Genomic DNA, 23,066 nt, shown 5'->3' on the forward strand with positions numbered 1-23,066 from the left:
CCAGAGGAATTCTGTTCTACTAACCCTTTCATGAATAATACTACAACCCACCTATTTCCTGGTCCATTGTGTATTCCTGTGTTTGGGTATGACTTGGATATTGTCCTAAGTAATTACTATGTAGACTAGCCCTGAGCTTTTCTAGCTCTATTCACGTACATTGTACTGCCTAATTAGTTTCACTGTCTCTACTAGAAGTGAATTTGAATGTTACTGAATAGGTAACATTCTTACTGAATTCCAAGCTCAGGGTCGGCTTCAAGGACTTTCTAGGACATTGGTGAAGACCAGCAAGCAAAGTTCAACCTGATTTAAGTATTTGTAAAATCATTACTTGGAAGCACCTATAATACAAGAAATCACACAGATCCATACACCCGACTAATGCAAGGACAGAATTTGAGTATATGTGCTATGGGAATGCCAAGGTTCCAGGAGGCTAAGTTTCCGTGAAACTTTTTGCCTCAGGACTGCTTCCAGGTTTCCAGGTCTGTCATGCGAGTCACTACTGGAGTGGATGTAGCATTCTCCTCCTTTCCTTTTTATTTTTCAGCCGAAGTTCCAGAATGTCCTGCTTCATCGTAGCTAGAAGAACTCTAAAGATGACTGGAAACACAACAATTACTAATAAAATAATGCCAATAATAATAGCAAGCAAGTTATATGTTCAACCGAATCCAAGGGATTCAATGCACTGCTGAACTAAAGCTGTGGTAGATAATGCAAAAGAAGTTAAAATTGCAATTAAAGCAGTAATTCCTAAAATCAGAGTTGCAACAAATCTCTTAGGTCTAATAATCTCATTTAACCTTTTCAAAGTTTGCATTCCCAAATTCTCAAACCAAGGATCATTTCCTAACTCTACAGGCAGAAAAACATAAGCAGGTCTCTTTAACAAAATCATAACAGCAGATTCTTTATCTAAATTAGGATCTACATGATTAGTTAATTGATAAGAATTACAATGAATATGAAAAGACTTGTTAAGATTGGTGATCTTAACTCTGTCAAAATTATCTAACAATATAGCATACGGGTAAGGTACACAAGCTTTCATAGCTATAGGGGAGTTGGCCTGAATGGCCAAAAACATTGTCTCTGACGAAAGCATCTTGCCCATTCTCTGTACCAGTCCCTCTGCCTCACAAGTCAGCTTCTTTAGTTGTTTTTAAGTCGGCACCAGGTCAGTTCTCATCGCTGCAGCCCGGGGCAGAGATAAGGAGAGTCTCTTCATTTTGCTTGCAAGTGTCTGCTCTCCCTGCTTTCCTCTTTCTCTGTGCGCCCGATACAGCTTTCACTCAGCAACACACAGGTCAGCCTGTCACACGAATCATTCTGGAAGCTAGCATGCTCCTGCAGCATTCTGTGGAAAAAACACAACCATGTCCTCCTCCCCATATTAAGTATCTGAATAGGATCATGCCATGTGCCAGTATGTGGATCCTTCCACTTCACCTAGGCATAAGTATCCCTGGTTGTAAAATACTATAAGGCACTCAATCAGCAAGGAGTATTTTGGCATCTAAATTTCAGCATCATATTAGGACGTTAAAACTTTACTTGGAGATGAAGAAAGATGATTCTACATTAATGTTCTCTTTGCCAAAGAATTGCTGTGGGCACACTGAGTAAAAACTAGAATGTGCAGCTAATATTTGATTACTGCTGATTACAATTGATAACAATTGATCACAGAAGTTTCCTCTATAAAGCCTTTTGTTTTTTTATCAGTGAATTTGCATCTTCCTTGATAACATCTAACAAAGGCGTAAGTCCTCCTGTGGTGAGTTTAAGGTGAGGTCTTAGCCAATTAACATCTCCTTTCGAAAATAATTTGAAGTAAGCAAATCATCATTACTTTCTTAAATTTTCTGTACCATAATTTTAAGATATTGCCTCTGAGTCTTTTTTTTTTTTTTTTGAACAACAGCTACTCCCCAGAACTTTAAAGTTCATTGTGTGAGAGCAAAGATTTGAAGTAAACTTCCCTTTAGGGGCATTTGCTAATAAATTACACTGAAAGGTTCAAAGTCTTAGCTTCTTGTATTGAAGCTGAGACAATAAAAATTTCTTACATAATGTAAAGCTATATTAGCCATACCTATGGGGCAAAATTTTCTAGTGATCACCAGTTCACTAGAAGCAAACCCTTTACAATTATCAGGATGCAAAGGGAAAAACAAACTTTCAAATCTATAATAATTTTATATGAAGTAGGCAAGCCAGCTTGTAATGCCTTTACAAGTTCTATAGCCTGGTTGACCTTTTATAAATCTTAAGTTTAAACTTTAAACTTTATTATGAACAACACCTGGGTCAATCTGAAACAATGTCTTTTAACTAAAATGAAATTCCCCTGAAGGCAGGGAGAGTCGAGATTTTAAGAACTTCCTTGGGCACGGTTTGCAAAACAAAAGAAATGCCACACAAGCCTGGCCAAGGCTGCTCTGAGTTTTGCACTAACTCAAATGTAAATATTTTTTTTAATCTGAGCACATTGTCTGAGTCTTGGCCCTCTGGCAGTGAGGACAGATTTTAGAATTTTTAAGGGTTTTTTTTTTTCAATATTAGAATATATCTACAACTTTGGGAAGGCAAAACCCAATTTTAAAACAATTTATTCTCTTTAAAATCAATACTAGAGCTGGGCAGTGGTGGCGCACACCTTTAATCCCAGTACTTGGGAAGCAGAGGCAGGTGGATTTCTGAGTTTGAGGCCAGCCTGGTCTACAGAGTGAGTTCCAGGACAGCCAAGGCTATACAGAGAAACCCTGTCTCAAAAAACAAAAAACAAAAAACAAAAAAAATCAATACTAGAATATCACTATCATGTTACGAAGTTTGGCTGCCAATTCATGAATGCATGATAGTGTAAATTTTAATGCTTCATTAAAGAGACATTGTTTTAAATCTTATTTCTTATAAGTCTACTATCTAGGATAAGAATAACATTAAATATTATCTCAATTAGAAGTATCCTTAACCCTGTCTCAAAAAAAAAAAAAAAAAGTATTCTTAGAGGCTTAGTTTTCTGAGCTGGTTTATGCCATGTGCTGTTTTAAAATGACTCCAGCCCTGAGTTACCATTTTTAAGCTAACTTTCTTGTTACCAATGTTACACCTCTTTAATCATACCCAATAACTTATAAGCCAATACTCTATGACCAACACATGCAGAGCATATTTATACCTTTAAGACCAGCCAAAAACCAAATGAAGCGGCTACACGAAGCTTATAAATTTATACCAATCAAAGAATTTTACTTTTTCTAGCTATAATTATAAGATAAAAAGGCACTTTGTCATTTGCTGAACCCAATAATCACAATTGCTGAGAATTTTCTAGGAAAAAATATCAGCTTATTTGCCTTAGAACTACTAAGAAGTGTAGTCTCTTTTTTAAAAAACAGTTTTTCAGCAGGGGCTCTCCTGCTGTGCTTGATTCTTGGCTAAGGGGCAGGGCCACTCTCAGCCTCCACTGTGCAAGCTGATACTAAATCAGCAGATAAAGTTTTAACCTTTTTTTTTTCCTTTTTTTAACATGAAACATAGAACAGTCAGTCATTCAGACAACAAAACAAAAACATACATGAATTGACACGTGGACAGATTGGTGCACCAAACATAGACAATACAGAGAGGGTAGAGAACTTGATGTAACCAAAACTAAGGATGTCTCCTGTTGGGGCCAGAGAGAATTAACAGGACGCCTCCCAATTTCCCTCTGTCCCTGGGAGAGCTCCAAAATCCATATTCCTCTTTCCTTTCCTTTCCTTTCCTTTCCTTTCCTTTCCTTTCCTTTCCTTTCCTTTCCTGCTTGTAAGAGGCAGCTTGTCAAACGAGGATTAAAAATTCTCTAACAGGTTCTGGCAAGCATCAAAAACTTCCAATTTTTTTTAATCTGAGGGCAATTCTCTGAGAAAGCACACAATATTTATACACTAAATGTCGCAAATAGCCTAAAGGTCTACCATGCTGAATCTTTTCTGAAGCCACCATTAGCCCACACTTAGTCAAACATTTTACAGCCATCTGCAAAACCTGCTCTGCCCACTCTCCACTTTCTGCAACCAACAAAAACACCATCTACAAAATGAATTATACATGTTTGAGGAAATGATTTCCTAACTTCCAATAAAGCCTGATCTATGAATATTTTGGCACAAAGTAGGATTGGGGATTTGTAAATAAGGTAACAGTAGGAATTGAGCTATATTTTGACCTTTATGAAGTCTCTTTTTATACTTTAGCCATAACTTTTAATTTTACCTAAAGTATCAGAATCCACAACTTGAAGTTTTTCTTATAACTGGAGCTACATTCTATGATGAGGTCCACAGTTCCTGAACGGGGCTAAGAGGCTGCCCCTTATCTAGTTTTTGTTTTGTTTTTTTTTTTGTTTTGTTTTGTTTTGTTTTGTTTTGTCTTACCTGCTTCTTTAGTGAGCGGAGTCCCATCTTTATGGAACTTTGATTTACATTCATTCCACAGCATGGGCAGAGACCTGGAGAAAGGCCTTTTGTTTCCCGAGGGATTCTTACAATCCTTCCTCAGGTGTCTGGATTTTTAACAACTGAAACATGCAGCTTTATTCCCCTGAGAACGCTTTTCATTCTCATAGGTGTTCTTAAAATTGGCGCTGAGTTTCTGTCTCTTCATTGCTACAGCATAGGCCTTTTCTACAGCTGGTGAGACATCTAAACATGTTTTAATGTCAGACTGCCCCATGCTAAAACTTACTTGTCCTCCTCAAACTGATGAGCCTTTATCAGTCAGTCTGCAGCACCAAGACAAGATCCTATCCTTGCTTGAGAAATAAAGAAGAAGAAGAGATATAAAGTCTTACCTGTCCAGGAGTCCCTGTTCGGGCACCAGCTTCTGCAGATGAACCTCAATTGGGTCCTAGATCTGCAGAAAATGGGGTTCTAGTTACAGGCGAGCAAGGAGTTGACACGAAAGACAAACAAATACGGACACAAGGGAGTGTATATCTGAATGTATTTTCTCAAAGCGAGCACCAGTCTTATAATACAGAAGAAAAACAAGAAAGCTAGGCAAATACATCTGTCAAGGTACACTGATCTTAACACAAAACAAAGAAAATGTATACATAAAAAGATGGCGGGAGCCAGGCCGTGTTTACAACTGAGAATAGTAACAACACTTAATTAAGATCAGCTAAACACAGGAGCCAGGTGAATGCTCTGATGCAATGCTAGTCTATTGTTAAACCCACCACCAGGGGCCCTTTAGTAAATATCTGATTATGTTATTCCTCTGGGCCTAGTGAAAACCTGCACCAGGGGAATTCTGTTCTACTAACCCTTTCATGAATAATACTACAACCCACCTATTTCCTGGGCCATTGTGTATTCCTGTGTTTGGGTGTGACTGGGCTATTGTCCTAAGTAATTACTATGTAGACTAGCCCTGAGCTTTTCTAGCTCTATTCAAGTAAATTGTAATGCCTAATTAGTCTCACTGTCTCTACTAGAAGTAAATTTGAATGTTACTGAATAGGTAACATTCTTACTGAATTCCAAGCTCAGGGTCAGCTTCAAGGACTTTCTAGGACATTAGTGAAGACCAGGGAGTAAAGTTCAACCTGGTTTAAGTATTTGTAAAAGCATTACTTGCAAGCACCTATACTACAAGAAATCACACAGATCCATACACCCGACTAATGCAAGGACAGAATTTGAGTATATGTGCTATGGGAATGCCAAGGTTCCAGGAGGCTAAGTTTCCGTGAAACTTTTTGCCTCAGGACTGCTTCCAGGTTTCCAGGTCTGTCATGCGAGTCACTACTCGAGTGAACGTAGCAGACTGGAAGTTGGGGGGGGGGGTGCTAACTGGTTCTGAAATGGATGTAGCTTAGCTAGAAAAGAGACAATATTACATACACCTTTAAGATGACAAGACATTGGAGAATTCTTGCTGAGCCTGTCCAACATCTGGACATCTAGACTGCACATTTACATGACTTGGGAAGGAAACATAAGAATATCCAACTTTACTACAGTGAACAGTGTGTCCTGCCAACAGCCAGTATGAAATAGTAGCCAGCCTGAGCAGCCCCGGACTCTTCAGTAATGGAGGTGTAGAGATATGTTGAGTGATTTAGATAATCCTGGCAGGGACTAGGTGGACAGAGCTCCTTAGTGGTGGTAGAGGGGCTTCTGGCAGCCAGGTGGCAAAGGTGTCCCTACTGTTCGTGGGCAATTTCATCAGTAGATGTTTTCAGATTCTTCAAAAATGCAAATATAACCCATACAGCCACTCACCAGGCCTCTCAAATGTGTGTGTCCCCAGCTTCCTACTACATATCAGAGAAACCCAGTGTCTGGTTGAAACAAAGCCATTCACAGAGCAAGAGAGTCCTCAGACAGCACTGTTGTAGGATCTGAGTTTGCTATCTGTTGCTTTGATGAACACCATGACCCAAAGCAACTTGGGAGGAAAGGACTTATTACAGCTCACAGCCCATCATGAAAAGAAGACAGGGCAGAAGCCTGGAAACTGGAATCATAGCCGAGGCTGTAGGGGAAAGCTACTTAATGGCTTGCTTTCTGGCTTGCTTACGTTTTTATTGCTGTGAAAAGACACTATGACCAAAGCAACTTATGGAAGCGTCTACTGGAGGCTTATAGTTCTATACCACTAGAATCCATGACCCATAGTGGGGACCATGGCAGCAGGCAGGCATGATGCTGGAGCAGTAGCTAAGAGCTTGCAGCTGTTCCACAAGCACAGGACAGGGAGAAAGCTAACTGGAAACCTCAACACCCACCCCCAGGGACACACCTCCCCCAGTAAGGCCAATACAAGTATTCAAATATATGAGCCTCTGGGGCCATTTTCATTCAAATAGCCACACTCCCCATGATTTTCACAGATATCTTTTTATATAAACCAGGACTGCCTGTCCAGAGGCAGTACTGCCCACAGTGAAGTGGCCCTCCTCTATTAATCACTAATCAAGAAAATATCCGCCACAGACATGCCTACAGACCAATCTAATGGAGGCTATTTATCAGTGGAAGTTCCCTCTTCCAAAGGACTTGAGTGTGCACAGGCATACACACACACACACACACACACCACCACCACCACCACCACCACCACCACCACCACCACCACCACATGTAATAACTGTTGTGTCCAGAGACACAGTGAAGAAAATCAGTTGGTTTGCCCACTCGCCTCTGCCTCTGCCTCTGCCTCTGCCTCTGCCTCTGACTCTGACTCTCTGAATGTGTGTGTGTGTGTGTGTGTGTGTGTGTGTGTGTGTCTGTGTGTGTCTGTGTCTGTGTCTGTGTGTGCCTAACTCCTTGATATACCCTCCAGGAAGACTCCTCTCTCTCTAATACAACACAGTAAACTCTTCTTCAAGATTTTATCTCCTGAGCCAATACATCAATCTCAGAAAGGACTCTGCTCTGCCCTGCAAGGGCCATGTGCCCCTTCTGAGCCAGTTACTGTGGCCAGGAAGGAACTCTTTACTGGGACAACCTGGCTATATGCCTCCATGTAGCTGAATGGAAAAGGACAGATGGAGTCAGTGGTTTCCTGGAACTACATGGAGGATGGGAAGAAGAAAGGAAGGGGAGGGGAGGGGAGGGGAGGGGAGGGGAGGGGAGGGGAGGGGAGGGGAGGGGAGGGGAGGGGAGGGAGTCTCTATGCAAGTTAGAGGAAAATACTTCTGGTCACAATAGTAGAATCTCTGGCCTGAGTAGAGACAAAACCCTAAGGAAGGTAAATTGACCTTAAGCCATACTAAACAGATAGAATAATTAGTCCTTTCATTAGATACCATACTTATCCTTCCCAGAATCCCACCCCGAGTCTGCTTGCTTTTCTGCATCATTCAGAAACTTTTCTTCTATCTCTTTTCTAAGCATAGTTTACTTAATACGTTGGTTTTCCAAACATTTGGGTTTCCTTGCTTTCTCTATAGCTTCCTCCTGCACCACGTGGCTGCTTGTCTGTTGTATGTCCACCTCCCATGCTGCTTCAGTGGCATGGCTTTCTTCCCCCCTCCTCTGTTCTCCTCTGTGTGGCAGCTCAGATACAGCTGGTTTCCTTTAAACTCTAATAAAATTGTCCTTGAGCTTCTGTTTGAGTCCATTCTTAAATTGTTTTATTAATGATGCATACAACCCCAAGAAGAGGCTCAGATTTCTCCTGTATCCATAGGAAGGAAGGAAGGAAGGAAGGAAGGAAGGAAGGAAGGAAGGAGAAGGGGAAGGGGAGGGGAGGGGAGGGAGGGAAGGAGGGAAGGTAGCCAATAGCACAGACTTCCCAAGACCTCTGAAATTCACACAGCCTTTCATAGACATTACCTCATGTCACTCCGTAGCAAGCCCTTAGAGGACAATTCTGGACAAGAACTACAGCTGTCAGAGAAGTTGGACAGTGTGTCTAGTGCAGGAGAGCAAAGCGGGGGTGTGGGGGTGTGGAGCCAGGCCAGGGGCTCTCTCCTCTGCTAGATGCTAGACATGAGACTGAGAGAATAGCCCGGGAACCTACTCTCCCCTTTTCCTCTGTCCCTGCTGAACAGCCTGAAGCTCTAAGCCTAAGGGCTTCTCTAGTGCTCCAGACCACATGGTTGACAAGCTGATCAGACAAAGATGTAGGGTACTAAGGACCCCTGAGCATCTATCAGTCAACAACAGGCCAGAACTAGGAAGCAAGCAATCCACTGTCTATCCCTTGACCACATCACAGAGCACCGAGACAGTCATCACAAGGTCCCCAGTAAGGCCACAGAGGCCACTTGATCACTCACCACACATCTTGCTGCTCCAACCAGGCTCTTCCCAAGACCTCCTCCCAAATACATGGCTTAAAATCACTTTTGGCTCAGTCTGGCTCTAAGGAATTCTAAGTCAGATTATCCATCCACACTACTAAACTGGTAAGTCAAGGGCTGGGGATGTAATTCTATTAATAGGGTGCTTGGCTAACAGGCAGAAAGTCCCAGCCCCATCCAAATTGCAGCATCAAGCCAGGTGTGGTAGTGCAAATCTGTAATCCTAACACTCAGGAGGTTCAAGGAGGGGGACCAGAAGGTCAAAGCTGTAGAGGCTAGCCTGAGACACATGAGACCATATCTCAGAAAGGAGGAGGAGGAAGAGGAGGAAGAAGATGAGTAGGAGGAGGAAGAAGAGGAGGAGGAATAGGGATAGGAAGAGGAAGTGGAGGAGAAACAAAAGGAGTAGGTGGAGGAAGAAACGAGGTGGAAGAGATGAAGAAAAAGGAGGAAGAGGAAAAAGAGGAGGAAGAGGAAGAAGAAAAGGAGGAAGAGGAGGAGGAGGGAACAACTGAAACCAAGCAAGCAGGTGTGTCTCACATGCAAAGACTAAGCAGGCCTGGCCCTGCTTTAACTTGAGGAAATCTGGCACATTCTGGACAATATGGCCATAAAAAGATCTAAGTAAATTTTCTATACCAGATAAATCATACATGATGCCCATTAACCCAGGAGAGCAGAGGGCTGTGCACAGCTAACCTGACCACATTCCACACACACACACACACACACACACACACAGAGAGAGAGAGAGAGAGAGAGAGAGAGAGAGAGAGAGAGAGAGAGATTCAGAGACAGGAGTGGCTACTAACCAATGACCTTTCTTCAAAGCAATGTCCAAGCCAGTGGGAGAGTGTCAAAACCCATCAGTCATGTCTACCCCAGCAAAGCACACTGCGCATAGTGACAGACATGATCCTGGTTGCCAACCCTGCCCCTCAGCTCATGGACTCAACAGGCTCACAACGCCATCAGCAGATGCCTGTCGTAAGTTCCCTAGGTCCCCAAAAGCTAATCTCCCCTTTGCCAGAGGCACATGTGCTGAAATACGGGCACCAAAGCCTATGATCACTCCATGTAAAAAAAAAAAAAACAAAAAACAAAAAAAAAAAAAAAAACAGAGATACAAAATTTAGAGCACTTAGCATGGAACCTGGCCCACCTGGGTGAGTGGTAAACTAAAAATAGACATGAGTCACGGTTGGCCTGGGAGGGTGGATCTCAGTTCCAGCAAGAGCACACCCTCCCCTTCCCCCGCCCCAGCACCACCTAAGGCAGCCAAGGAGCAGAAGCCTGTGTGTACCCTATGTGCAGCCCAGCATGGGCAGGACACTCAGTGCACGTCTTTGGCACCGGCCTTCTGTGAGTCACATGGTTGTGGAGAGCCCTGGGGCCTGCGCCTTGCGTTCTGCTGAGCGTATCTGGAACCATCTGGCCAGGCACTGGAGCCCGCTTGGAGTCCCTGGATAAACACATCCCGTCACTTAGGAAAACAGAATTCGGTTTTCCTTACTTGATGAAGGAAGCCTCTGGGGGGTAGTTACAGAAATGTGTGCAAGACTAGGGGAGGGAGTTGGCCAGCTTACTAGAACAGGAAGCCGAGGGTCTTTGCACAGCACAATGCAGAGAAAGGTGAGAGAAAGCAAGAGTGAGGGAAAGCAGCCCCATTGGAGGTGTGTCCACAACGACCAAATTTCACAGTCACACATGCTCTGATTTACACACAGGCTCCATTCCAGGGCTGTTTCCAAGGTAATTGTTTGGAGTTTGGGACGGAATTTCCCGTAGAAACTGCTCACTGGCGGTAAACTTAACCCACTGAGAGCTTTCTCCACTATGCAAGGAACTAAAGACATCATTGCTTCACTCTTCCCAGTCCTTCTACATCATATGAATCATTGCTTCAGTGAGAAATTAATGCTCATGAATAAAACAAGAGATTCTCTCTTGTTCCTCTGTACCACCCACCTCAGTAAATAGAACTTGGGACAGGTTCCCTGGAGCAGGTAAGTAGAGAGAGGTGTCCTAAGCTGACTATGAAAGCCAAGGCTATGTCACTCTCTGATCAGACACTCACCGTCTCTGAGCCTTGCTCACCTCTCCCGCAAATAGTCCCTACTTGTGCTATTGCCCTTGATGTTATTAAGCGCTGGAGTATATAGTGCCCAAGAACAGAGCTTGACTGGCATTGCCTGTTGCCTCTACTTTTATGCACAGAGGAGAGAATTCAAGGAAAGCAATAACAAAAAGATGAACCATGTCTATTTTTTTTCTTAATCTGATCATCATGCCTGGTTTATGGCATTCTGTAATGAGGATCTAATGATGGATGGATGGATGGATGGATGGATGGATGGATGGACAGACAGAGTGAAGGATAGACATGTGGATGTAGAACATGCACATACTGTCTTCTGAGCCACTGCCACTAGCTTGAGTTTAGTACCCTTCTCTTAGACCTTTATCAGTTGTCTTTCTCCTTGCTGTGACAAAACACCTCATAATAATTACTTAAGGAAGAGGGGGTGTGTTTTAGCTCAGAGTGTTTCCCATCATGATGGGGAGTCGTGGTTGTGAGAGTTTGGTCTGGTGACATTTCACCCACAGTGAGGAAGCAATACCCAGTGAAGCCTCAGGCTCAGCTTGCTTTCCTTTTAACACAGTCTTTGACCCCAGCCCTATGGAAAGATGCTGCCCACACTTAGGGTGGGTGTTCCCTCCTCAATTAACCTAATGTGTCTAGGAATATCTAATCCTTCACAGATGTGCCCAGGGGCTTGTTTCCACAGTGATTTTAGGTCCTGTCAAGTTGCAGATACTAACCATCACAGACTTACTCCCAACCCTACCCACAGGCAGGCCTTGATGCTATTGAATCCTATCTATTAATTACAATTGCCTGTCCTCTGGCTCTGAGGAGTCATCTCTCTGCTCCAGCCTTTCTCTAGGCTCTTTGCCACCAGCAGTCCCAAGGGCCATGCCCATGGAGGCATTTTTCATGGTTATCCCTTAGCCCAGTTATCCCTTTGCCTCCAGCGTCCTCTGAATCTCACTCTCCCATGAAGCTAGCTCTCACTTCCCCACACACCACCAGCCTTGGTCTCTTATCTGAGAGGCAAAGTCAAGTTGAGTCTTCCTGGTGACTGTTTTTATTTTTAGACCCCATCAGTACCTTAAGTACAAACCCAGAGTCCCTCTTACAGGTTTTTCCTGCCTCAAGCATTTCATCCCTGGTCTCCATCCCCTAACAACTATAATCCCCTCCCAATAGCAGATTCTTAGGAATAGAAGTCCCGATTCCTTCCTTTCCTCGGATTCCTCCCCATCTGATTAGTCACTGTATCTGCACCTCCTTCCAGGTTGCCTGAATTCAAGTTTGTCTCTGGTTGGCTCTAATTCACTGATCTCTTTTGATGAAAAAGAAAGCAAAACAAAATAAAACATTAATAGCACTACTCAACAAACTCCCCAGTCATAGTATGGACATGTTACCAGCTTCTCTTTCATGGTTTTGTTGTCTATTGCTGCTGAAAACCCCTTCAGTACTCAGTGGCTAAGACCAGCCTTCATTCTATGGCTATGATTCTGTGGGTTTGGCTGGGTGGTTTTCTGCTGCATTGAGTGTGGGCTGGGACAGTCACCCAGGAGCTCACTGCCCTAGAGCATCCAAGATGGTTCACACACATCTGAAACCCTAGCCCTGGGCTTGCTGAGCGAAGCCTCTGCCCTTTTTTTTTTTTTTTTTTTTTTTTAGTCTGAGTTTCTCTCTTCTCTGTGTGGTGTCTCAGTGCTTCCAAAAGGTAGGAAAGCATCAGCTGTAACTGTGTCCATAATAGAAACAGCATCATTTCAGCCACATTCCATTGGTTCAAAGGAGAATTGAGCAGGAGAAAGCTTTTCAAAGCCACGGGCATCTGGAATTGCGATTCACTGGGGCCGTCCTCCTATACAACTTCCATACAATCCATACAGCCTCAAGCAGTCAGTAGCCTCTGCTACCCATAGCCATTAACATTTTTAAATTGTGGACTTTAGAGTCAGTCTGACAGAGAAAAGAGAGGAGAGAGAGAGAGAGAGAGAGAGAGAGAGCATGTGTTTAAGTTGAGAACTGAAACACCATTTCTCCTCACATTCCATTCACTTGACTACAGGAGGCCTTAGAAGTGAGACCATGTTTACTCCTTGGTTGGCCTAACCTGTTTCTTGTCTGCTTCCTACTTCCCATACAGAAGTATGGCCAGTAGTATTGAGCACAAGCAACAACCTCACACCCTATAGGTGAGAGTAGGCAATGGGGCACCCTCTCCTGGAAGTCCGTGTGCTTGTTAGTTCTGTTAACTTGATACAACATGGAATCATCCTGGAAGAGAATCTTAATGAGAAGTTACCAGATTGTACTGTGGGAGTGTCCATGGTGGGTAGCACCATCCCCTAGTCAGGTTATCCTGAATAGTATAAGAAAGAAGAAAGCTAGCTGAAAATAGGCAAGTGGGCAGACAAGGACGCACGCCTTTTCCTTCAGCTCTTCACTATGGATGTGGCTTGGCTTGATTCAAGCTCCTGACCCTGTAAAGCCCTCACAGTGACGGATTCAAACGTGGAGTTGTAAGCTTTTCCTCCTGAGTTGCTTTCTGTCAGAATATTTTATCACAGCATCAGAAATGAAGTCAGAACAGACAGGATGGTCTCCCACCCTTGTGCTCGCTAGACTGAGCACAGGACCACATAACACCCAGGACTTTCTGACTCTAAGATTCAGTAAGTCTTACTCAGCCAAAGAAAAATAAAAGCTTAGTAACCTCAGAATCCCAGCTTCCCATCTTCCTTCCCAAGGTCTGTGGTGCTGGCTGAAGGGGAAAGAATTCATTCCACTCAAGGGTGGATGCTGCTGTGTGAGAGAGACTTGTCTGAGGGCTACAGTTCCCACCTAGTTTAGGAGAACACACAGCATCATTGTGGGTGGCATATTTGGCAAACTGTGGGCTGGTCGATTGGTACACTCTTTACAACACGGGGCCTGATTCAGAGGCCCATTCTAGAGCAAAGGCAGAGACGCCACGAGGAAATCCAAGAACAACAAGACACTTGACCTATAAGTGAAGGTGGAAGGAAGCAGGATTAACAGGCCAAAGGCACAGGAAATGACTCAGGATCAGATGTCCCAGGCCATCTAGGGCAAGGACATGGAGGGTAATGTGCCTGGGTAAGGGCACTGACTCCGCCGCCTCCCAGTCCTGGGCCTTCATCATGTTTCTCTGAATGTCACTTTTCTCATCTATAAAGTCAGCAGTCTCATTAGCTTTCTCTATGTTCTTCTGACCAGGAAAGACAAAGTGGGTGCCAGGCTACCAGTAGAAGCCTGGTTAATGTCTGCTTGGTGGCTGTTATGTGGGAAGCCAAGGGAGCCGTGAGTGGGTGAGTATTGCAGAAATGGGCGTAGATATGTTAAGCTCCCCATGTCCCAGACCCATGAGTGATTAGCAAAGCCATGGGTTCAAGAACTGCTGAAGTCTTCTTCTGGTCCAAGTGCAAGTGTCTATAAGTGATTGATGGATTGATTGATTGATTGACTGATTGATGTGTGCAAAAACTAGCAATGTCGGCTTCCTCCTTCTTGGGAGTTTACAGCCTGAAACTGCATGTACAGACATCTCCTAGGAGAATGGCTAACTCCTTCTCCACACGCTTTGCATAATAAACAAGGAGGTTCCTGGTTATTGAGCCACATTGCTGTTGCTCTGTCAGTGTTTGTGCACCCTGCCTAGACCCAGACTTCCTGTGTGTGTGTGTGTGTGTGTGTGTGTGTGTGTGCCCTTTCTTTGTTCCCTCCCCATTCCCATTCAGGTTTCTCCACCATGGTACAAAGAACACAGTCAGTCCATTATTATTCCGATGCCTGCCTCTGTTGGAATGGCATGGCTGGGTTAAGTGAAAGGAAAGAAACCTTAATAGTTAATGACACAGCAGCCCAAACCTCACCGGAAGAGCCTTAGCTTTAGCCACGCCTCTCTCTTTCATCCTGTACCTACCTCATACTCCATACCCCCTCTATGGATGCACACCCCTGAGTTTGGGTGATTATGGAATGTCTGTACACTCAACAAGCAGCCTGAGCAAGCTTGAGCAGCCCAGGGAAGTACAGAGTCCAAGGAGGTGCTGAAGAGCTGAGACCAGAAGAGCAAGAGCCCAGAAGTTCCTGGAGAGAACACACACACAGTGAAGGTCAGGCTTCGTGCTCTGAGTATACCCAAGTCTCTTAGAAGACAGCCTGGCTCAGCAGAACGTGTGACCTCGGATTGTTGGAAGGCAGGTGGGGTGCTCTGGGGAGGGAGAGAGAGCAAAGGCAATGAGACAGGATCAGTAACTCTGGCAATCAACCTAAGGATGGGGGCTGCAATGGAAGCTGGGGGTGGTTCAAATAAAAATGGCTACCATAGGCCCAAAAGAGGTGTGAGGCCTTGTTGGAGGAAGTGCACCGCTAGGGGTTGGCCTTTAGGTTCTCAGAAGCTCAAGCCAGGTCTAGCGGCTCACAGTCTTCCTTCCTGCTGCCTGCCGATCCAGATGTAGAACTCTCCAGCACCATGTTTGCTTGCACACTGCCATGCTTCCTGCCAGGATGATAATGAACTGAACCTCCTAACTATAAGCCAGCCCCAGTGAAATGTTTCCCTTTGTAAGAGTTGCTGTGGTCATGATGTCTGCTCACAGCAATGGAAACCTTAACTATGCCAGGAGGAGAATGCACTCAGTCTTTGAGGCTGTAGGCATAGAGTGTTTGGTTTTGTGTCATAGGAAGCTTTTCAAAGCAACCCAAGTGCTTAGCTTTGCAGCTGCTACTGCGGAGAACATGCAGAATAGGACCCTGCTTCTAAGGAAACCATGTCAAAGTTGTAAGCAAATAGATTGGTCCCTCAGATAAGGCAAATGTCAAAATGAATCATGGGTTAGCCTGTCCCAACGGAAACAGCTGTGAGATAGCCAGAGCTCTCGAGGTAAGTGGCTGAGTCTAGCATTCCAAGTCCAGATGTCTCCAGAAACCAGTGGGGAGCAGCAGTGGTGGCTGCAGGACAATGTGGAGGGCACTGTGAGCTAGGTCATGGTCACCCAACCACAGCAAGGAAGTCACAACGCCCTAAGCCTGTCGGACATGTGTATGTTACGAAGCTTTTCTCCCCTCCTCCTCCCCTTCTTCTCTCTCCCTCCCTCAATCCTCCCCACCTCCACCCCTTGCCACCTACCTCTCTCCAGGGTCTCATTATGTCCCCAGACTGTCCCTAAACTTTTGGGCTCAACAGCCCTCCTACCTCAGCCAACCAAGTAGCTGGGCATGCCCAGGGTCAGATGTTTTAAACTTGAGAGGCTCACTCGGGAGTTGTAAGACAGGATAAGCCACAGACGGTAGATCGTGAAGGGAAGCCTGCCAGGGGCACAAGCCTCCATCCCCACCAAGATGGCAGCCTGGGCAGGATGCTGTAGATGGGGGTCCCATCATCTTGATGGCTGACTCTGCATGGATAAAGAGGAGGCTGTTTGGTTGTGTTCTGGGAAGAAGTAAGGCAGGCAGAATCTTGCCTGTGTCTTTCACTAAAGATGAGCATTCCAGTTAAAGGTTTGGGGCTCCCCTCTCCCCCGTTTTGAGATGTTTCTCATGTCCAAGCATAGAGCAGAGTGAAGAGAGCCATGGAGAAACACCTCCTGTCCTCCTCTGGTTTCAGTGTGGACATTGCACATTGCCATCTCTATCCAGGACTACCTCTGGACTGTGTGCCACTAACCTTATGCAGAATCCTGGGAGGTTCTAGTGTATTAGCAGGATGAGAAACTGGGAGGCGTCCTGATCACTGGGATTCACTTAGATTCACATCTGGGCTTCCCTTCCCATGCTTGGCAGTGACGGATAACTGTTCCCAAACCATTGTCTTCTAACTTCTGGGTGGCTCAGTCACACAGGCACTAGAGAAGGTCTGGGGAAGACCAGTGAAGAAGACTCTGTCTGACTCTCTTTCTCTCTCTCCCTCCCTCCCTCTCTCTCCCTCCCTCCCTCCCTCTCTCTCCCTTTCCCTCCCCCCCTGCCTCTTGTGCATGTGTATTATCTGTCTGTCCTTCCCTCCTCTCTCCCCTCCCCTCCTCCACTTTGGATACCACCTCCTTCCACACCACATGGAAATACCTCTGCATCTTGGGCCTCCAGCTGACCTGCTGGGTCATGTTTTATTGTTCCATTCAGACCTTGGCTACAAAGAGTATCTAATGGGCAGATGGTTTTGGTCTTTGGGGAGGCACAGCAGAGGCAGATAACGCTGGCAGAGATTGCAGTGGGCAAAGCCCACAAGAGAAGAAAAAAGCTGGTATAGAGAGAGAAGGCTTCTGATGGCATGGAGCCTGGCCCTGGAGAGAGAGTCTCAGCCCATGATGCTATGTGAGCTAAGCAAGCAGTCCTGCGGAGGAGTGCACTGGGCAGAAGCACCAGACTCTGTCTGCTCTGTCTGGTCCCAGAGTTTCCAGAGAAGTATGGAGTTGCCTGCAGAAAGGGCTAAGGCTCACACACCACAAAAGATGCTGAGGGTGCTGAAGCAGAGGCTGCCAGCCAACTCCCGCCTCCAGCTTTCCAGCATGTTCCTTTGGAAGAAAGATCTAAGTGGTGTTCCGCCATATCCGCCTCAGCAGACTCATCCCTGGGGGGAAGAAAGAGCTTAAGTCACACACATCTTGCTTCCATCCTGAAGGAACTTCGTGTGAGTAAGAAATGAACAAGAGGGGGGGGTGGGAGCTCACCCCAGGACACTGATGTATATAATTCCAGTGCCAGAAGTCTCTTGGCTGTGGAAGTTTTTAAATAGCTGATGAGCCGCACGAGACCACAGCGGATGGGATTGTTAGGGCCCAGCTGGGATGAGTTAAATTATCTACACAGGACAGAGAAATACTTGAAGCAATAAATCTCCAGCAGTTGTCCATGGAACATGGGAAAGTTTCCTATAAAATTACCATCAGTTACCTGTTCCAGCACTGAGCCAAAACCTCCCACTTGGATTTTGGATAAACTATTCTTCCCACGTAGATATTATTCACATACAGCAAGATGCACTGCTTGAAATGTCTAGCTCAGTGAATCCCGACCCTCTTGTATGTGAGTCTAGTGAATATGTTAAAACACATAGCCACCACCTCAGCAAGAGGCAAGGCACTTCCTTCAACCTAGGAGATGCTTGCAATTCTGTGGCAGCCATTCTTGACCCTGAGCCCAGGCAGCCATGTATCTAAGCTGTAAGCCTGTAAGACTCAGGTTCACAGAACCATCCTCTATAGCGCTTTGTGTCTCCTTCACATGGGACAATGTAGGTGGCGCTCACAAAGCTGCTCTGCAAGCCCGCAGTTTACTCTTTCTATTGCAACATAGGCTCCATGATAAGCATGCGTGACAGCGTGCTTCCCTACTTACTTGTAGACCATCTCTTGCTGGGTTTCCACAGACATTTTGTGCACAAGCTCATTTCTCTCAGAACCCCCCTACATTTTAACTTTCTTACATTGTAACATTTTTTTTTTTTTTTTTTACTTTGAGGTAATTGTCAACTCACATGTGGTAAATAGCAGAAATCAATGCACTTTTGGCTTAGGTTCTCTAATCTTACATAATACACAGCTCTGTGTGTGTGTTGTGTGTGTGTATGTGTGTGTGTAAGAGAGAGAGACTAGGTATATGTGTCAGTGTCTGAGTATCTGTGTGCGTGTGTGTGTGTGTGTGTGTGTGTGTGTGTGTGAGAGAGAGAGAGAGAGAGAGAGAGAGAGAGAGAGACTGGGTATATGTGTCCATGTCTGAGTATCTGTGTGCGTGTGTGTGTGTGTGTGTGTGTGTGTGTGTGTGTGTGAGAGAGAGAGAGAGAGAGAGAGAGAGAGACTGGGTATCTTATGCATCAGTCTCTGAGTATCTGTGTGCATCTACGTGTGTGCATGTGGGGGGGGTGGAGGGGGGGTGTTTCTGTACCTGTGTGTTTGTGTGCGTGTGTGCATGCACACACATGTTGAGTTCTTAGTGGTTTTTACTGCAGGTACAATTCATGTGAACGCCACCTGAGTCAAGACCCAGATCACAAAGATCCTTCAAGGAGCCATATTGCCACAGCACCTCCATTCTTTCCCGTTCGTAGCACAGGCAGCTCTACAAACCTCCCTGTCATGGTTGGGGTTACTATTGCTATGCAGAAACACCTTGACCAAAGGCAATTTGGGAGGAAAGGATTGATTTTGCTCACAGTTCCATATAAAACAGCTCTTTATCAAAAGGAGTGAGGGCAGGAACTCACACAGGGTTGGAACCTGGATTCAGGATCTAATGCAGGCCGTAGGGGTCGGGGCTGCTTACAGGGTTGCTCCTTAGAGCTTGCTCAGTCTGCTTTCCTATAGAATCCAGGGATGGAATCAGCAACAATGGGCTGGGCCCTCCCCCAATCAATCACTAATTAAGAAATTGCCTCACAAGCTTGCCTACCACCCAGATCTTCTGGGGGCCATTTTCCTAATTGGAGTTCCCTTCTCTCAGATGACTTCAGCTTGTGTCAAGTTGACATAAAGCACCAGGACACTCGGTAAATGTTTCACTCCCTGAAGGGAACCATGACCCATGGATCTATCCTGCCATAGCACTTCATATTGATTCCTGTGGCCCTAACCCCTAACATTGTAACCTGCTCATTTATAAAAAGGCAACACTTTTGAAAATGAAGCCCAAGTTAGAATCAAGAAGGTAGCAACAGCTGAACCCAGCCATGATGGAAGACAACAGGGATGGGACATTGAATCTTTGAGAGAAACAGAGATCTTAGTGGGATTCCCACCTACCACAGGATGCAAAGGTGGGGCTATCATCACAGGGGCTGGACACCTGGCTCCATGGGTGGAAGTTTCACTAGCAGACATTAATTGCTACTAGGTCCCTTGGGCCCTTAGAGCCCACGCAGTAACCCAAACTAGCCAGAAGAGGGCACCAGATGCCTGAAGCAACCATCCATCCTGCTCAGGGAGACTTGTCAGTTAAGCCCTGCACCAGGGAAACCTGTAGGCAGGGACCACTAAGGCTGTTGGCCCTGAAGCCCTGGCTCTCTCCACCTCCTTCCTCTAGGGGTAATCAGGAATCTGGTGAGGTAAAGGGCGTGTTTGGTTGCAGGGTAGAAAACAGAAGTGAAGGATGGTTGAAATACGTATCCCAGATGAGGATGCCTGTTGCCTGGACCAGGAAAGGAAAGGGCATCTCAAAAGGCAGAGTCCAAGGGACTTCTGGTGTCTGAAGGAGTTCAGGTGGCTCCGTCCGAGAGACTAGCTCAGCATCACTAAATCAATGGCCTCCAGCCACTCAGAGACCTCAGTAGCCTGGTGGCCTTTAAGGAGATACTGTGAAGCAAAATGACACAAAAGTCTTGCTTGCCTCAGACTGCCCCACCATGCACTGCCCAGGGCCCTTTTGTAACGTCACCACCTCCCTGAACCTCAGGCCCTCCTCTGTCATCACAGTATATCGGAAGCACCACTTGCCCACAGGCCAGCTGTAGAGACTGGCTCGGGTCACAGAAAGGATGCCTCCTGCAGAGCCTCATATAGTCTAAGGCTTATAGCATTCCCATGTCATCCGAAGCCAGTGTTAAGCATCATGAGCAGGGGAGCAGCTCTCAGCTGGGGCTGCAAAACAGAATGGGCTTGGCATGATGCCCAGGTGGCTGGCACCCCCCTCCCACACTCTCTAGACCATCTCCCAAAGTTCAAGGTCCCTTTTCCACTGCTAAAGGGGAGGCCTTTCTCCTAGGATTAATAACTGCCCGGGTGCACAGATATGCTACCCAGAACTCACCTGACTTAGGAGTGACAGCAGAAGCTGGGGGCTCTTTTGACTTACTCAACAGCCATTGCTGAGGCCAGACATGGACGCTGAGAGTGTAACTGTAACTGCATGGTGCTGGGGGTGCACTGAAAATCCCCTTAGTCTCAACCTCTTCCTCCAAAATGCTAAGAGCCCACGCAGCCTGTGGCATAGGTGCCCTAGAATAGAGTTGACAGCTGCTCACACCATTGCTATGCTCTGGAGCACAAGGCTGGGTCCTCGCAGCCCTAACAAGCCAGGCTCTGCCATTGCTCACCAATTGGCTGTTTATCGAGACACTTAATAATGTAAGGCATAAAAGAAGATTCACTCCGGGTGACCACACTGGGAGGGATGGAGAGATCAAGAAGTTTAGTGGCCCCTGAAAGTCCAGCCTGAGGTGCTGGCATGAGATGCAGGTTTAAGCGGAGAGCTAGAAACGCACATAACTAAGCAGCCTCCATCAAGGTGGGCCATCGTCCTCTGGGCTCCAGTCTCCTGGAAGGTGTTCTGAGTTCAAACTGAAATCTCTTCCTGGGAGACAAGCTCCTCCTCTGGCTGGCACTGGGGTCCTAGCCTTTTGCTTTACTAAGTATGAGATTCCCAAGAAAACTTGTTATTTTGTATGGATTTTGTTTTAATAGTCTGATGGAGCAGCTCGAATGTCTCTCTCGAGAATAGCCATCACCCTGCCAGGACAGTTAAACTGCCAGTTGCTACCTAATTAGGACATGTGACATCCCCAAAGGCCCAAGAAATCCAAGGCCAGAGTTCTCCTGAAGTCAGAAACTTCTGTGTACTCTCCTCTACTCTCTTCTGTCTCCCTGGCAGTACCAACACCACCATCCTCGGCCTCTCTTCTCACTGGGCTCAGCCAGTGAGGACCCCAAAGGACTTCATGGGTGAACAAAGCCATGATAGATGTAGATGCACTGTGTCCCAGAGCTCTGTGGCAGCAGCCTCAGAACTACACTGTCCTGACACCACAGCCTCTGTTTTTCTGGCCTTAAGATAGGTGGATTTCGCTGTGGCCAGATGAAAGGAGGGGACGTCTCTCTTGCTTGGCTTAACTATACCACGCCTTTGTTGGGAGAACCTGGCCACTCTTCTGCCCTGTCTCCATCTCAGGCTGTAGCTGGGGTGTGCAGATCAAGGCCCCCAGGAGCTAAGGGTTGAATGGTCTTGGGCTCTGTTCCCCAGTGTGCTCATTTCCTCGAGGACCTGATTTCATCCTGTCACAGCAAGCTGGATACCAGGAAAGGAGAAAACTGCAGGGCATCCAGAAGGAAGGCTGAGTCTTCCAGACCTCAGCCCCAGATGTAAATGCCTCCACTGGAAAGCCCCTATAGGTGTGAGCAGACCAGAGGTGTGTTACCAGTGTGTGCTCTTCACCATGTGATACTCAGAACATCTCCAAAGCCATGGTGGCTTCCTGGCTGTCCCAAAGCTACATGCCATATTCATTACTGTTTCCTAGGAATGGCAAGCTGGGTCCCACCCCATGCTCTACCTGACCTCGTATTAGAAAATAAAGCCTGTCCCTCCCCTCCCACACACAGCCCACTGCACCTATCCCCAGCATCAGCCCTCTTGGGGTGATGTCCTACCTGTCACAATGTTGCCAGAAGTGATGCCCCAAGGCTGGCCTGTAGGGAGCAGGACTTTCCCAGGGCCCAGAGCCCAGAGCCCAGCTGGGGTCCCAGCCCTCCCAGCAGAATTTGCTTTAAGCAGAGATGGGGGCTTTCCTGGCCTTAGGTCCCAGGAAGCTGTATGTGGGTGGGTCCCTGCAGGCCTAGAGGTCCTAGCATCTAGATAGGCAATGGGCTAGGGATCCTGAGTGGTGGGAAATCCCAGCATTCCACCCCTATCAAGGGACTCCCCAAGAAAACTGGAGTGGAGCCAGTTCCCAGGCTCTGCAAAGCAGTCCCCTAGCCTGGCCAACAACCAAGACCAGAGCATCAGGAGTGCAGTTAGTTTGTCTGTTTGTTTAATTTGGTATTGGGAGGAGACTTAAAGGAAGGAGGGAGGGAGAGAGGAAAGGAGGGAAGGGGGGAGGAAGGGAACAGAAAGGATGGAGAAGAGGGAGGAGAACAAAATGGAGCATTAAGAAGTTTGTGGATGAAAACTGTTGGATGGGGTCCCAAGCTGGTAACCCAATTGTGGCTTGGTACGGTTATGCTTGAAGTGCAGGGCTTCCAGAGGAAGGTCTTCTAACAAAAGTGTCCCAGGAGTGGGTGGCCTGAACCCCAGTGTCTTCCCCCACCCTCTTGGGTGGGCTCCGGGCCACCGCCATGGGGACAGACAGGGCGGGTGCCCTGCACAGAAGCCGCAGCCCTGCCCTTTGGACTGCGTGAGTCACGATGGCTGGCTGCACACCAAAAGGCTTCGAGGGTAGGCAGG

The 23,066-nt window shown here is 46.3% G+C and overlaps 1 long non-coding RNA gene across 1 annotated transcript; it reads right to left on the reverse strand.

Moving 5' to 3' along the window:
- Positions 1–1,115: 1,115 nt before the first annotated feature.
- Positions 1,116–22,367, reverse strand: Gm35381. The gene is made up of 6 exons (XR_387263.3): positions 22,274–22,367; positions 16,983–17,487; positions 16,588–16,776; positions 16,117–16,318; positions 4,847–4,908; positions 1,116–1,363 (listed from the first exon to the last, which is right to left on the reverse strand). It is a non-coding gene; the product is annotated as a predicted gene, 35381 (long non-coding RNA).
- Positions 22,368–23,066: the final 699 nt, after the last annotated feature.

This window comes from Mus musculus, chromosome 1, assembly GCF_000001635.26.
Source record: "Mus musculus strain C57BL/6J chromosome 1, GRCm38.p6 C57BL/6J".
NCBI classification, from domain to species: Eukaryota; Metazoa; Chordata; class Mammalia; order Rodentia; family Muridae; genus Mus; species Mus musculus.